We start from the raw sequence: 14,129 nt of genomic DNA, 5'->3' as shown, positions 1-14,129 counted from the left end.
GATGGGAGAAAACTTTGGTCCTATTTTCTGCTTTATCATAGCAACAACTTTTGACAAGACAGCTGCTTGGATGTTCATTTAATTTGGAGGGAAATATTTTTTCCCTAGTAGAAATAATGTTTCCTTACATACAAAAAGCCACCCCTTAAATGAGTTGCAATATAGAGTAGGTACTACACAGTCTGAGCAATAGTGATAGAATTTGGCCCTATGAACTCCAATATTGCATCAGAGCATGATATCTCTGAATCCATTTATAACTCAAAATGGCTCTAAATGGCTGAAGGCATCCTGGCTGCTTAGGAATTATATTAGAATTCTGTGATATCAGATCAAAAGGAGAAAACAGAATGTATATATTAACACGTCAGGTACTGGACTTTCCAAAGAAGCAAATATGTAAGAAAACACTTGCATTTAGAGCTGTTCTGGAACTGGGGTTTCCATTCCATGAGAAAATCTGAAATTAAAAACCATCTGAATCAGAACAAAAAGCTGAAATTTCAAAATTTCCCATGGAATGAAAATTTTGAAAAAATTCCAATTTGGAGCCATTGATTTTGGTGATGTTGATTCATTTTGTTTAGGCTACTATATTAAAATATTAAATATAACATATAGTCTGTATATAATCTTACACCTAATATACATGTTAAATTAATATTTAATATAATTTAAAAGTCCAAATGAAATAATCAACATGAAACTTTTTGACATTGAAATGAAACAAAGACATTGTGTCACGGAGTGTGGGGGAGTCCGGCCCTGCACCCCTTTTTCTGGGACCCACAGTGACTCTCGGCCAGCCAGTAAAACAGAAGGTTTATTGGACAACAGGAACACAGGTTACAGCAGAGCTTGCAGGCACAGTCAGGACCCCTCCATCGAGTCCTTCTGGGCTTTCAGGGTGCTTGGATCCTAGCTAGGATACCCTGAATTCCACCCACACAGCCCCAAGCCCAAACTCAAACTGCTTCCCTCCTGCCACTCCCTTCCTTTTTGTGTCCTTCCCGGGCAAAGGTGTTGACCTTTCCCCTCCCTTACCTAGCTCAGGTTACAGGCCCTGGCATCGTCCATCCCCTAAAGTCCTCCCCTGCTCTCCCACTGCCCACACAGACAGTCCCTACTGCATCACACATTGTCCCATCAAAAATTTTGTCAAAATTGTCACATTCCCAGGAAATGTTTCAATTTTGACAAAATGGCATTTTCTGATGGAAAACTGGTCCAGCCAATTTTTTTTGACCAGCTGTTTGGGATATTTATATTAGTATACCTCCCAACATTGTGTGGGAAAGAAACTCAGATACAGTAATAACCTTTATAGATTTTTAAGTAGCTCCCCCTAGTGTACACAAACACTGAATTCTATAAAAAGAACAGGAGTACTTGTGGCACCTTAGCCCTCGTCCAGACTAACCCGCGGCATCGGCGGGTTAAAATCGATTGCTCGGGGATCGATATATTGCGTCTAGTCTGGACGCGGTGTATCGATCCCCGAGCGCGCTTACATCGATTCCGGAACTCCATCAACCCGAACGGAGTTCCGGAATCGACACGGAGAGCCGCGGACATCGATGCGGCGCCGTCCAGACTGGTGAGTACCTCGATTTTAGAAATTCGACTTCAGCTACGTTATTCTCGTAGCTGAAGTTGCGTATCTAAAATCGATTTTAATTCCTAGTCTGGACGTGGCCTTAGAGACTAACAAATTTATTTCAGCATGAGCTTTTGTGAGCTACAGCCCACTTCTTCAGATGCACAGAATGGGGCACACAGACAGGAGATATTTATACATACAGAGAACATGAAAAGATGGAAGTACCCATACCAACAGGAAGAGTCTAATCAACTGAGATGAGCTATCCTCAGCAGGGGAAAAAAAACTTTTGAAGTGATAATTAAGATGACCCATAGAAGGTGTGAGGAGAACTTAACATAGGGAAATAGATTCAAAAGTTTTTTTTCCCCTGCTGACGATAGCTCATCTCAATTGATGGGACTCTTCCTGTTGGTATGCATACTTCCACCCTTTCATGTTCTCTGTATGTATAAATATCTCCTGTCTGTGTGTTCCATTCTGTGCATCTGAAGAAGTGAGCTGTAGCTCAGGAAAGCTCATGCTGAAATAAATGTGTTAGTCTCTAAGGTGCCACAAGTACTCCTGTTCTTTTTGCGGATACAGACTAACACGGCTGCTACTCTGAAAACTGAATTCTATGGAATCTGCACAATCTACCATTGTTTTAATACATCAGGCGCTTAAACTATGTTTCCAGAGAAAATGTTTGCTCCATTAGAAATTCAGTTGGTTCCCACAGAAAAATAGCCATTGACCCTGAATGACTGACTGACTCCACATTTTGCACAGACACAAGGAATGTGGTCTAAATTCCAATGCTTTTGACCTAAAATTAAAAGGTCAGAAAGAATATCTGGTAATTGCAGCTCTGGCCTATTTTCCTCTATTGCTTTTTCATTTATAACATATCTTCCACTGGGACTGCTCTACCTATTAGAATAATAAGGTTATTTTCTGAGTCTAATCTAAGAAAATAAATTAAAAAGTCTAAACCTTTCATTAGATCTCAGAGAAAATAATTTCTCGGTCAAGGAGATCTGAGACCCTTAGGAATATGTGTCCAGCAAATAGCATTTATTAATTATGCATATTCATACACTCATATGTATGGCAGACAGCCTCCACAATCAGTCTAATAATAAGTCACATGCAAACAAATGTGTTAAGTAAATAGTACTTTTATTGATAAGTAGTAATACAGTAAAGAATCTGACATCTGCAAGTATCCAGGGAGTGAAATAATAGAAATGCTATTAAAATTCAGACAAAGAGATTGCATTATTTCATCCAAATTCAACATTGAATTGGTGCTGATATAAAGATAAAAATTCCCCCCATCATCCTGAGTACCAGCCACAAAACCCCAACCTACACGCCTGCTCCCCTGCAAAAAAATTAGGAACATTTTAAATACTTCTGTTTCTGTGACATTTTTAATTTTTGCACTTGATCGAAGGCCAAGAGTGTGATTACTTGGAAAACATCAGATCCATTACAGTCTCAAGTAAAGAAATTCCAAGTAACAACTTGCAGCTTTCACTGCATACCACTTTTTAATCATCCAAAAAGAGGGTAAGATTCCGATCCCATTTATACCTATGCAGGTCTCAAGTAAACCACTGAAATCAACTCTCAGCACAAATCATCATCAACAGGGTAAATCCCAGGGACATGGCCTCCTTGCAAACTAGGCACCACCCATATCGGTCTCTGGCACAGCAGTTAATGGGATGTGGTTGTATAGTCGGTTTATGTCCATCACTGGCAATCTTGTTATGCCACCAAAGGTTTCGACAACCAAGTGATCACCAGCTGTGTAACGGCATTCCTTACGGCATATGCTTCAGAATTCATTGGTCTTCTGTTCTAATAATACGTCCATGCCAAGAAAAGTGCTGAAACCAAACCAGCACAGGCCGTTGCCAGGGTCAGCTTCAAATATCCTAATTTCTGATCATAATGGAACTCCCAAATGATAATGGGAGGGACTTAGTTTTATCTAGATTAATAACGAGGCCCATGTGTGCTGCTCCTTGACCAACCAGTTCAGGGATCAGCTGCAGCAGTTCACCAAACTGAGCCCCCATAACAAAGTCATCCGTGTGTTCAAGATCTCAGAGAGAATGGTGCACACCTCAACAGCTGCCTCCTCAGGATGATTCATCTGCCAATCAGTGCTGATCCTGAACGATGATGGTGACGGAACACAGCCTTGCTGAACTCCCATGGAGATAGGAAACTGTGCTGTGTAGCTGCCAGTGTCTCAAACACACCTTTCCGTTCCAGCATAGAGCTCTTTTCTCAATGCCACTATCTTCCCTTGGATGCCGAGTTGCCTCCTCAGATCCCACAAACTGAGGTGGCCTGACAGGAGTCTATAAAAAGTGCCGTTGCTCACAACTTATTAAATTCAGTCATTTTCTCAAAAAGCTGCCTCAAGGTAAAGGTCACGTTGACAGTGGAACGCCTAGCTCAAAAGTCGCATTGTGTATCCCAGCCTTTGCCACAAAGTGCATCATTGATTCATGACTTTCCTTGGGACTGACGACAGCGAGATAGTTGCTACATTCGACATTACTGCCATTTTTGAGCAGAGGGAGAACACCCCCTTCTTCCAGTCACTGAGGAGGATATTAATGCCCCAGGTGGTACAACAGCCACATATAACAATATGCTCACCTGTCTTCAGCAACTCATGGGTGATGTTACAAACCCCTGGTGTCTTCCATGCCCCCAGCTTATGGACTGTGATACAGATCTCTCCTTGGTTGAAGGCAGGTGGCTCGACTGGAATTTCTTGCTTTTGAAGAGGGGCTGCAGGGGATGGACAATTGAGGAATCTCTTGAAATGATTTCTCCATTGATGCAGCTAATCCTGCAAGCTCTGGCCGATGCCTGATTCTTTGCTGGACAATCAGGTACCACCTTGCCCCACAAACATGGCAAAGTTGAATGCAGGGTGCAGCCATCGTGCCTGGTGGCATCCCATAACTGGCTGCCAGAGCTGACCAGCAGGATTCCTCATCTTGCTTACGCAACTGATGACGCCGATGCTCTGAAGTTGAACCCTTTCAGCCATAGTGGCTTGTGCTGCTGCAAACGTCTCTTTGGAGATTCGGATTGTAGCCTTGCTTTGTTCTTAGCCACACCTGCAGTGAGCGTCTCCTCACTGGTCCGTGGTTAACGTTGCAAGGACTGAGGCCCCAGCACTAAGCTGGTAGCCATCAGCACTGGTGACTTGACACAAGGTTGTTCTGAGCACAAACTAGTTAACACTAGTTAATACTCCTAGCTCCCCTGGGAAGTAGGTAACTATTATTACCCCATTTTACAGTTGGGGAAAGTGAGGTGGAGAGAGATGTGACTTGCCAAAGGGCAAAGAGAAGGTCAGTCTCAGAGCCAGCATTAGAATTTTGAGATCCTGGCTCCCAGATCTGTGTTCAGGCCACTAGAGCATCATCATTCTCTCCCGTAATGAAACAAATGACTATTTCATACACATATTTACAACTTTCTATATGGCTATTCCCATGGTCTGGTGGGAACGTATCTGAGTTCACAGCCTCAGCTCTAGGAACAGAAAGCAGCAGACTCAGGCAATGGAAACCTAGAATAATCAGTTCCCTGGAGAACTCACCATATGTGACTGGACAGCAAAAGCCCCTGGCCAGCTACCTAGAGTACAGGTCAGCACATGGCAGACAGCTCTAAATAAACCAAGGAGGACATGGGGAAAATCCAACTGCAAACTTCTGACTTCAGCAGGCTTTGGCTCAGGACATTGGGCCCATCCTGCAATCCCCTCCTCTCTGTACAGGCCCACTGACACGCTCCTCAAACCAGCCTCGCATTGGATGTCCGCAGTTTGGCATCCACACTCAACGGTGGCAGTATTTAGATGCCAATCTGGGGGCACAACTGGTAACGCTGTTGAATTTCTGCCCTTGGGCCTGTAATTGATCACAGGGCCAATTTACAAGCAGTAAAAAATGCAGCACAGAACAGACAAGAATCCAGTTAGTAAGAGGCATCTGCCAAGAAAACCACCCTCTCTTTGGGGCCTGGCATCTCCCTTCCCATACCAGTTGTTCCTTCCTCCTCCTTCCCTGTAACCTTGGCAGCTGGACCCAGCCCATCTGACTCCAAACCCCTGCAAAACTGGTGGCTAAAATGGAGGTCTGGGCTTTGGCTGGCCCAGCTGCCCAGGAGTCTCAGGTCACCAGGTAGGGGGCACAGCCCACCGTAGACCCCTGAGCCTGTACACACAATGATGCTCTGTTTATCTTCCCCAAAGAGAGGAAAGATGGAGACAAACCTACTGGAATTTGGCCCTGTGGTTCCAGGGAGTCCAAACAAAGGGTGTTGTTTCTGCACACCGATAAGTGTTGCACTAGCCCTGTTGGAGGCAATGGGCAATTACTTATGTGAGTAAAGGGTTGGGTTTGCAGTACAGAGCCCCTGACAAGCACCCCTGGGAACCAGAGCGCAGGTGTGTTTGATATGGCAGAGGACAGTGAGCACTTCCAGTTACAAGATGGGTCTATGGGCCCTGGGAAAGCTTGGGAAGAGCCAAGTGTAATCATCTGAATTCACATTAAATCCTACCCTGGAGCCCCTGGGAAAGGAGGGGAACTCTGCAAGCAGCCCAGCAGGTTTTTGGGGCAGATTCTGGATCTCAGCTTCTGCTGTTTAATTAAGAGTTGTTTGCTTATTGTAGCCCGATCCGGAGGGGAGGATGGTGCTTCTAGAGCACCTTTCATCTGAAGCAATTCAATTGGGGCAGGAAGAGGCCCTTGGCACTCCTCTAGCAGCTGACTTACTTGGATCTCCAAGGGCTTCCTAAGCACAGAATGCAGCTGGTAGTTTGCCCGGTAGGGAATTCTGGCTGTATTCACCATCCAGAGGTATAAAGGGAGACACAGAGGGGTTAACTGAATGGCCAAGATGTCACTGGCAGAGCCAGGAAGAGAACCCAGGAGTCGTGATTCCCTAGTGCCCCACTGCAACTAGAGATGTTTTTGTAAAAACCTGTCTCTTCTCAAGACCCACCCCACCCCCCGGGGGTCCTCTCCTCACCCCAGAGGCCTGTTTCAGGGCCACAGACTGACACCACTTACACATCGGGGTGGCCCTCTCAGTCAGGACAGCCTCCCCTATCCCACGCTGAGGAACAATCTGTGCCAGATCTTCAGGCACCTCCACCACCCGAAGCTCTTAACTCACTCTGCAGCTTGGTGCTCTGCACGTCTCTCTGCTTACAGACTGGGCGTTCTCACTGGGAGCGAGTGCCGCACTGGCTCGTGCTGTGCCAAGCCACCTCTCTCACTGGAAATCTTGTGCAGTGATGACAGCCACTAGCTTGGAACAGATTCTTCTGCACCCGCTCTCCAAGCTGTGACTCCCACCCGGGTGGAGGCTGCTCAGAAACTTGCTGCTGGCGCCGGGAAGAAGCCTCATTGATGCGATTTGTTTTTATTTCCTCTGCGTGTTTAAGTGTTTCACAGCTGACTGGTCACTGATGAGTGAGGCTCCCGCCGAGCACATCAAAATCTCACTGAAAAGCAAAAGGAAAGCGATGAGTTAGACCAGATCCCCTTGTTGAGCACGTCCTGCTTAATTAGCAGCTCCGAGATTGACTCAGGGATGCTTTCCCGAGCGCGAGCTAACGTCACGAGGACGTGGGTATTTAACAGCTGTCGCTGGGGCCAGGCAGGGCCTTGAGGAAGGCCAGGCAGTGGCACTTCTCACAGCAGCGATACTCAGACCTCAGTGGGTCAGGAGCCAAATCAGCCATCAGCATCACTCAAAAGAGCCTCCATCGTGTGAATTCATTGTTACATTTCCTATCGTACTAGCGAGTCAGAGTGAAACAGTCTGACGGGGAAATGTTCTGTGTGTCTGTGTGTGTGTATAAAAATTATTCCCACAGCAAAATCACTGCCCAGGTATTATTATTTTATCAACTACAGTTGGTTACTAACACAGTAAAAGCATCTGGACTGGTTAATTACTTAGACTGGCTAATAATTAACTCACATTTAATACCATGTGCTGCAAAGAGCCACTTGTGGCTCCCAAGCATCAGTTTCAGTCTCACTGGCTTGGGGAGAACAATAGCCTGGATGCAGGAGGCCTCGGTTCAAATCCCTGCTCCCCCACACACTTGCATCAGTCCCCCTGGGGGATAGCAGCGCTTGTCTCCCTCCCAAAGGGTGGGGGTGAGGATGCATTAAAGACTCTGAGGTGCCCTGGTAATGGAAGCCAGGTAGGTCAGACGGTGAGTACCTGTATCTCTTCAGAAGACAGTAATGGCACTGGTCTATCGCAGTATTCTGCGCAGTCAGCATTAGAAGTTAGTGTTCATAGAGACATTAGAAAATGTGCCGAGTAAACCTCCTACTAGTGCCCTACAGAAGGCAAACCCTCTCCTTTCCCTCAATCACCAGCTGGGGACCTGCTCCCGCTCTTCTCCCAGAGAGGTGCTAGTGAAGGACTAGGAAAGAACACGGTTCTCTGTGGGTCTCAATGAGAGTTTTCCCATGGACGAGTGCAGTGTGTGATTCAAAGTCCCTCGGGCAATTATCAAAATACCAGCCTTACCCCAGGGTCCCAGTGCTCCTAGGTGTAAAACGCACTTCAAAGCAATGGCCCATTCCAGCTTCTGACTAATCAAAACTGCAGGGAGGGATCCTGGCAGCAAACCCGGTGAGGACTGATGAGTGAGGGGTTTCCTTTGCGTTAGATACATTTAGTACCTTTGCTAAAAGGGACATGTAGCGGCGCTCAGAGAAATCCTGTTTGTACCCAAGCACTGGACACCTTGTCTAAGGTGAGTTGAGCCTTCCACGGAGATTCCCTTCCTGGTGTCAAGGTGACTGAGCCTTTGCCTTGCAAGACGAGGATCTGGATCGGTTCCCCGCCATTACATCTGGCGTAGGTAACTGAACGTTCAGGTACCGCACTATCCGGCCAGAAACGGAAGAGTACAGCACTCAGAGCGCCGAGGGCACACACTGTGTCATTGCACCGGTCAGAGGCAAAGCTCTTTCTGTTTCTACCTTCCCAGCAAGCGGGCAGCTGAAGACATCACAGTGGGGCTGGATCTGTAGTGACGGACCAGGTGGCAGCTGAGACCAAATTAGCATTTAGAACTGGCTCAGTAGAAAGGGAATCAAAATGGATAAGCCCCCCAAGCAGACCACACCGTAGCTCTGGAAAGTAATATAAGCCAGTAGTACTTAGCATGTACATGGTGCCCATCATGAAAAGGCCCCCAGTCAGCCCAGGGCAGGAGAAGATGGCACACACATCTGCTGAATTCTGTAGGCTGTAAGAGGCAGGGAGAGAGGCAGTCTTCACCACACACGGTTTTGAGGAGGGTCATCTTTTAAGGGGCCTAAACGAGCGATGCCTTATCAGGCCACTGAGAAGCTTCAGGAGGAGACACCCGTATGGTCTAGGAAAGCAACACAGAAACACTTGGGTGGGACATACTTCTGCAGGGGAGGGGAAGGAGCTGTGAATGAGAGAGGAAAGATGGGATGTATGGCTGTACCAGGCACAGGCCTGGTGCTGTTGTTCGCCTTTGGGCAAACAACTTTTTGTATTGAAATTTTGGGCCAAACATTCAACACAAAGTATCCGCCTTCACACCCAGCTCTAGTTCAAAACAAACAAAAACAACCCATTCTAGTCAGTGGGATCCAAGCCAGGAAGCCTGGGAAACCTGGTGACATGTGGCTCCCCAGTTTTGCTGTCATAAGGCCGCCATATACTTATGGAATCCAATGACCCTCCAGAAAGACATGCGGTTCCCACCTCTCCCCACATCATGCCAGCTAGGGGCCAGCACAGAGTGTCTTTGTCACTGGAAATGAGACAAAGCCACATCCCTTCAGCAGCTCATCTTGAGCATGGCAGAATAAGTTAATCATCAAAACCCAAGGCACACACTTTCCCCTGCGGCGTACCTGAGTCCGACCCAGCACAGTGACTGGCCACTTTCTCCACCACTGCCTCATTACTACAGGGTAAACACAGCCCCCTCTATCTGCCAGACACAAAGAGCAAAACTTGTGTTTTCAGCCTACAGTTACCTGCATTTTTATCTTAAGAGAAAACCAGAACAGGAACTAAAGACAAGTCCCCACCAGAGAGCTCAAAGTGTGTGGTGTTACGCTGCATTGTGCATAAAATGACGGTCTGTCTCTGCAGACAGCAGAGTCCTTAGCATTTGAAAGATGCAATGTCCCGAAATAGAATAGCGGTTACATCATTCAGCACACCACACCCTCTCCCACTCACTGCACACATTAAGGAGCAGATTGAGCAAGATACTCAGGCTCTTAATCCGTTGATTGAAAGTTAGGTGCATGCGCCCAGGTGCCTTGCTGAACTGAGATCTACACTAGGACACTTCTGGAAATGCCCTGCAGTCCAGATGCCAGGGTGGTCAGTGAATGGGAGTGAAGTTCTGTAGTGGGGAGCCCCACACTGAGACATGCACTGCATGATCAGCTCCCAGAGGGGCTACAAAGATAATTGAACAGCCCCAAATGCTACAATGATCTAGGTGTACATTTGGCTCCTATTAGCTGATGTTTCAGACCTGGGCAGCCCTCCAGGGGCCTCCGTGGTAAAACTGCCACACTCCGGAAGTTGTTCAGGTTTTGGTGCCAACCAAAATGGTGCAGTATTTGCACTACTTCTGTTAGCTCTGATTGCCTGGGAAATGCCTTTCCAGCTGAAACGGCTCCATAAGTACAACCGTGATGGCTCAGAGTTGTCTCTACATGTTCCGCAGCCAACAAATGCTAGAACTTTGCCTTAAAGAGCTGTCATAAACAGATAGCTAAGGGTTAACGTCTCTTTCACCTGAAAAAAAGTAATCTAAAACACCTGACCAGAGGACCAATCAGGAAACCAGACTTTTTCAAGTCTGGGTGGAGGGAAGTTTGTGTCTGAGTTCTTTGTCTTCTGCCTGTCTTTCTCGGCTATGGGAAGAATTTTTCTATTTCCTGCTTTCTAATCTTCTGTTTCCAAGTTGTGAGTACAAAGATAGGTTTTTGGTTTTTTTTTGTATTTACATGTATGTAGTTGCTAAAGTGTTTTAAATTGTATTCATTTTGAATAAGGCTGTTTATTCATATTTCTTTTAAGCAATTGACCCTGTATTTGTCACCTTAATACAGAGAGACCATTTTTATGTATTTTTCTTTCTTTTTACATAAAGCTTTCTTTTTAAGACCTGTTGGAGTTTTTCTTTAGTGGGGAACTCCAGGGAATTGAGTCTGTGCTCACCAGGGAATTGGTGGGAGGAAGAAGTCAGGGGGAAATCTGTGTGTGTTAGATTTACTAGCCTGACTTTGCATTCCCTCTGGGTGAGGGGGGAAAAGAGATTAGCTCTCGGTACTTCTGTTTTCCAAGGCTGGAAACGGGGAGGGTGGAATCCCTCTGTTTAAATTCACGGAGCTTGCTTCTGTGTGTCTCTCCAGGAACACCTGGAGGGGGAAAGGGAAAAGGTTTATTTCCCTTTGTTGTGAGACTCAAGGGATTTGGGTCTTGGGGTGGCCAGGGAAGGTTTGGGGGGACCAGAGTGCCCCAAAACATTAATTTTTTGGGTGGTGGCAGCTTTACCAGGTCCAAGCTGGTAACTAAGCTTGGAGGTTTTCATGCTAACCCCCATATTTTGGATGCTAAGGTCCAAATCTGGGACTAGGTTATGACAAGAGCCTGAACAGCATTGATAGAAGACCTAGCTCCAGCCTCTCTCTATTACTGGGACCCTATTTCTTTCAAGTCCAATCTTTTACCCATCTTTTCTACACCACTCTACTCCTGCTTGTCCTGTAAAACAAATATTGTACATTTAGTGAAGGCAATGGGTACAGGATGGTCTACCCTGCAACAAATAGGCTGAATATTCCGAGTGCTACCCAAGAAACTGATTGATAAATGAGCGAACCTTTATCAAAAGTTGTCCTGGCCCTTTCACGTCCTTAAAATTCACCATCGTGACTGTTAACAGGCAGCAACAGCTTCCTTTCACTGATGAAAAGAGCAGCACAGATTTGTTTGAAGCACACATCTCAACCGTGCACTCAGCCTGTGTCATGCTAAATGATCATAGTGGGCCTTTCTGGCCTTGGACTTTATGAATCTATGATTCAGTGTCATGTGACCAGCATCCTCATTTCTGTCGCTGTAGCAGAGCGAATGAGCTAAGAGTTATGTAAGAGAAAGAACAAAAGCATGAAGATGGAGGTGTAGGATCTGGTAACCGATTCACTCTATAGATACAGTGCTAACTATGTTCTGTTTATAATCCTCATCAACATAACTACATATTTACACGTATGCACATGCATGTATGTATGCCACCACTCTTCTTTGGTGCTAAGCTCTCAGGGCTGGGATTGTGTCTTTACATGGCTTGCACACCACCAAGCAGAATGGCAGATTAGCCACTGGGCCAACAGGGCCCATGTCCAGGGGCCCCCAGCCAAGTGGGGGGGCAAGAAAAATGGGCACCCCCTTACCCCATCCTATTCTACCCACCTGGCGCTCCTGCTGGGGAGTGGGGTCGGGGTCTGGGGGCTTGCCCCACTCTGCCCGCCCACCCAATGCTCCTGCCTGCAAGTGGGGGAAGGCCCTGCATCCAGGGCCGTCCTTAGGCACAGGCAACATAGGCAGCTGCGTAGGGCACCAGAAAATTTGGGGCACCACTGGGTCTTAGTGTCCACCCTCTTGTTTTCCTATCCCTGTTTTGACCCTTCCTGCAGGCTCCCACAGATGGCTGCTCTAGCCTGGTGAGTCTTCCTTGGGAGGGAATCTAGTAGTTAAAAGTGAAAAAACCTCCAGCCTGCCAGACCTATTAGCACACCATTGAAACTGTTAAAGAGACATTCAAGGGGTAATAAAGCCATTTAACAGGCATTTGCCAACCCCAAGGTATATACTGACAGGTTTCAGAGTGGTAGTCCTGTTAGTCTGTATCAGCAAAAACAAGGACGAGTCCTTGTGTCACCTCAAAGACTAACAAATTATTTGGGCATAAGCTTTTGTGGACTAGAACCCATTTCATCAGATGTCCACAAAAGCTTATGCCCAAATAAATTTTTATACTGTCAGTTTCTGACTTTACTGACAAAAACAGTTGTGCATTAATGTAATATTTACACAGAACATGTCAGTCTACAGGACCTTAGTTTAAAATTTGCTTTAAAAATATTTCATTAGTGAGCTGTTGAAGATTATAAAATCACATTTCTAAAAAATGCTTGCATAGAGTTTTAGATGCACAATCATCTTTAGCCTTAAATGTGTGGATCTTCACACATAGTTTTTTAAATAAATCCTTCAAAAGACCTCCCTTATCTAAAATACATATTTTAATTACTATAGTTAAAAAAAAAAGTGCTTCCAAGTCTTCCTGTCCTTTCTGTCCATCCCTTCACCACCTCTCCCCCCACTCCCCACTGAAGAGAGCCCTTAAAGGGACAACAGTCATTCCCTTCCAGATAGCTGGACAAAGAGTTCCCTTTCTTTACTTCTGACTATCCGACAAACTAGTTTTAAAAGAACCCTCCAGCAAAATCAGTACCTTAGTAAGACAAAATCCTTGTTATACCTAAAATCTTTGGAAACATATTTTTTTAAAGTTGGTGAAATTTCATAACCATGTCTCTTGTTATGGAGATCACACAAAGTAAATTACTGTTCCCTTTTTCTAAAAGCAATGAACATTGTTATGAACACACTAAATCTCTCTGATTAATTTAAAAGAATGTCTTTGTTTCAGTGAATTAAATATGTAGTAATCTGGAATGCTGGTTTAAGATTTGAGTACATTTAAAATATAAATTCAATTTAGAAATACTGATGAAGAAAATGTAAAACAGAGAAGAGCTGCATCATGTATTCCATTATATGTAATGTTGTATTCAGCAGGACAGCTGACCCACCCTTACTATGAAGTTTTTGCAAATAAATCTCTGACAAACTCAGGACATATCAAAAAACCTGTGACTGACATTTTTTATTCCCAAATTTTAGTGCTTTTAATTAGGTACTTTCTTCATGTCCATTCTGCATGAGGGAGAGTGCATGGAAGTCTCTGCGGGGAACTGTGACTCTCTGCCACCATGAGGCAGGCTGGGCATCTCATTATCCTTTGCTGTCAAGTCCCTCCTCCCCCTCCCCCCACCAGGCTGTGAGCTTGGGCTGCCATCCGGCATAGGGGCACCAGTTTAATAATACTGCCTAGGGCCCCATAAATCCTAAGGACGGCCCTGCCTGCATCCTGACCCAGATAGGAGCGCTGGGCGGGCTGGGGGGGGCAGGCGGAAGGGGTGGGGGAGAGGCTCCCACTTGCTCCAGCCCAAGGCCCCACAAACCCCTAATCTGCCTCTGACCAAGCACATGGACCCTGATCCTGACTGGGGGCTCTGGGGGACAAGGTAGGATAAAGATTAGACAGCCATGGTGACCCCCGAGTGGAAATTCCAGTTCAATTGTTCAACAGGTTCCTCCTAGCTCCATTCGGCAT

This window comes from Gopherus evgoodei, chromosome 9 (assembly GCF_007399415.2).
Source record: "Gopherus evgoodei ecotype Sinaloan lineage chromosome 9, rGopEvg1_v1.p, whole genome shotgun sequence".
NCBI lineage: Eukaryota > Metazoa > Chordata > Testudines > Testudinidae > Gopherus > Gopherus evgoodei.
Note: the sequence above shows the minus strand (reverse complement) of the source record.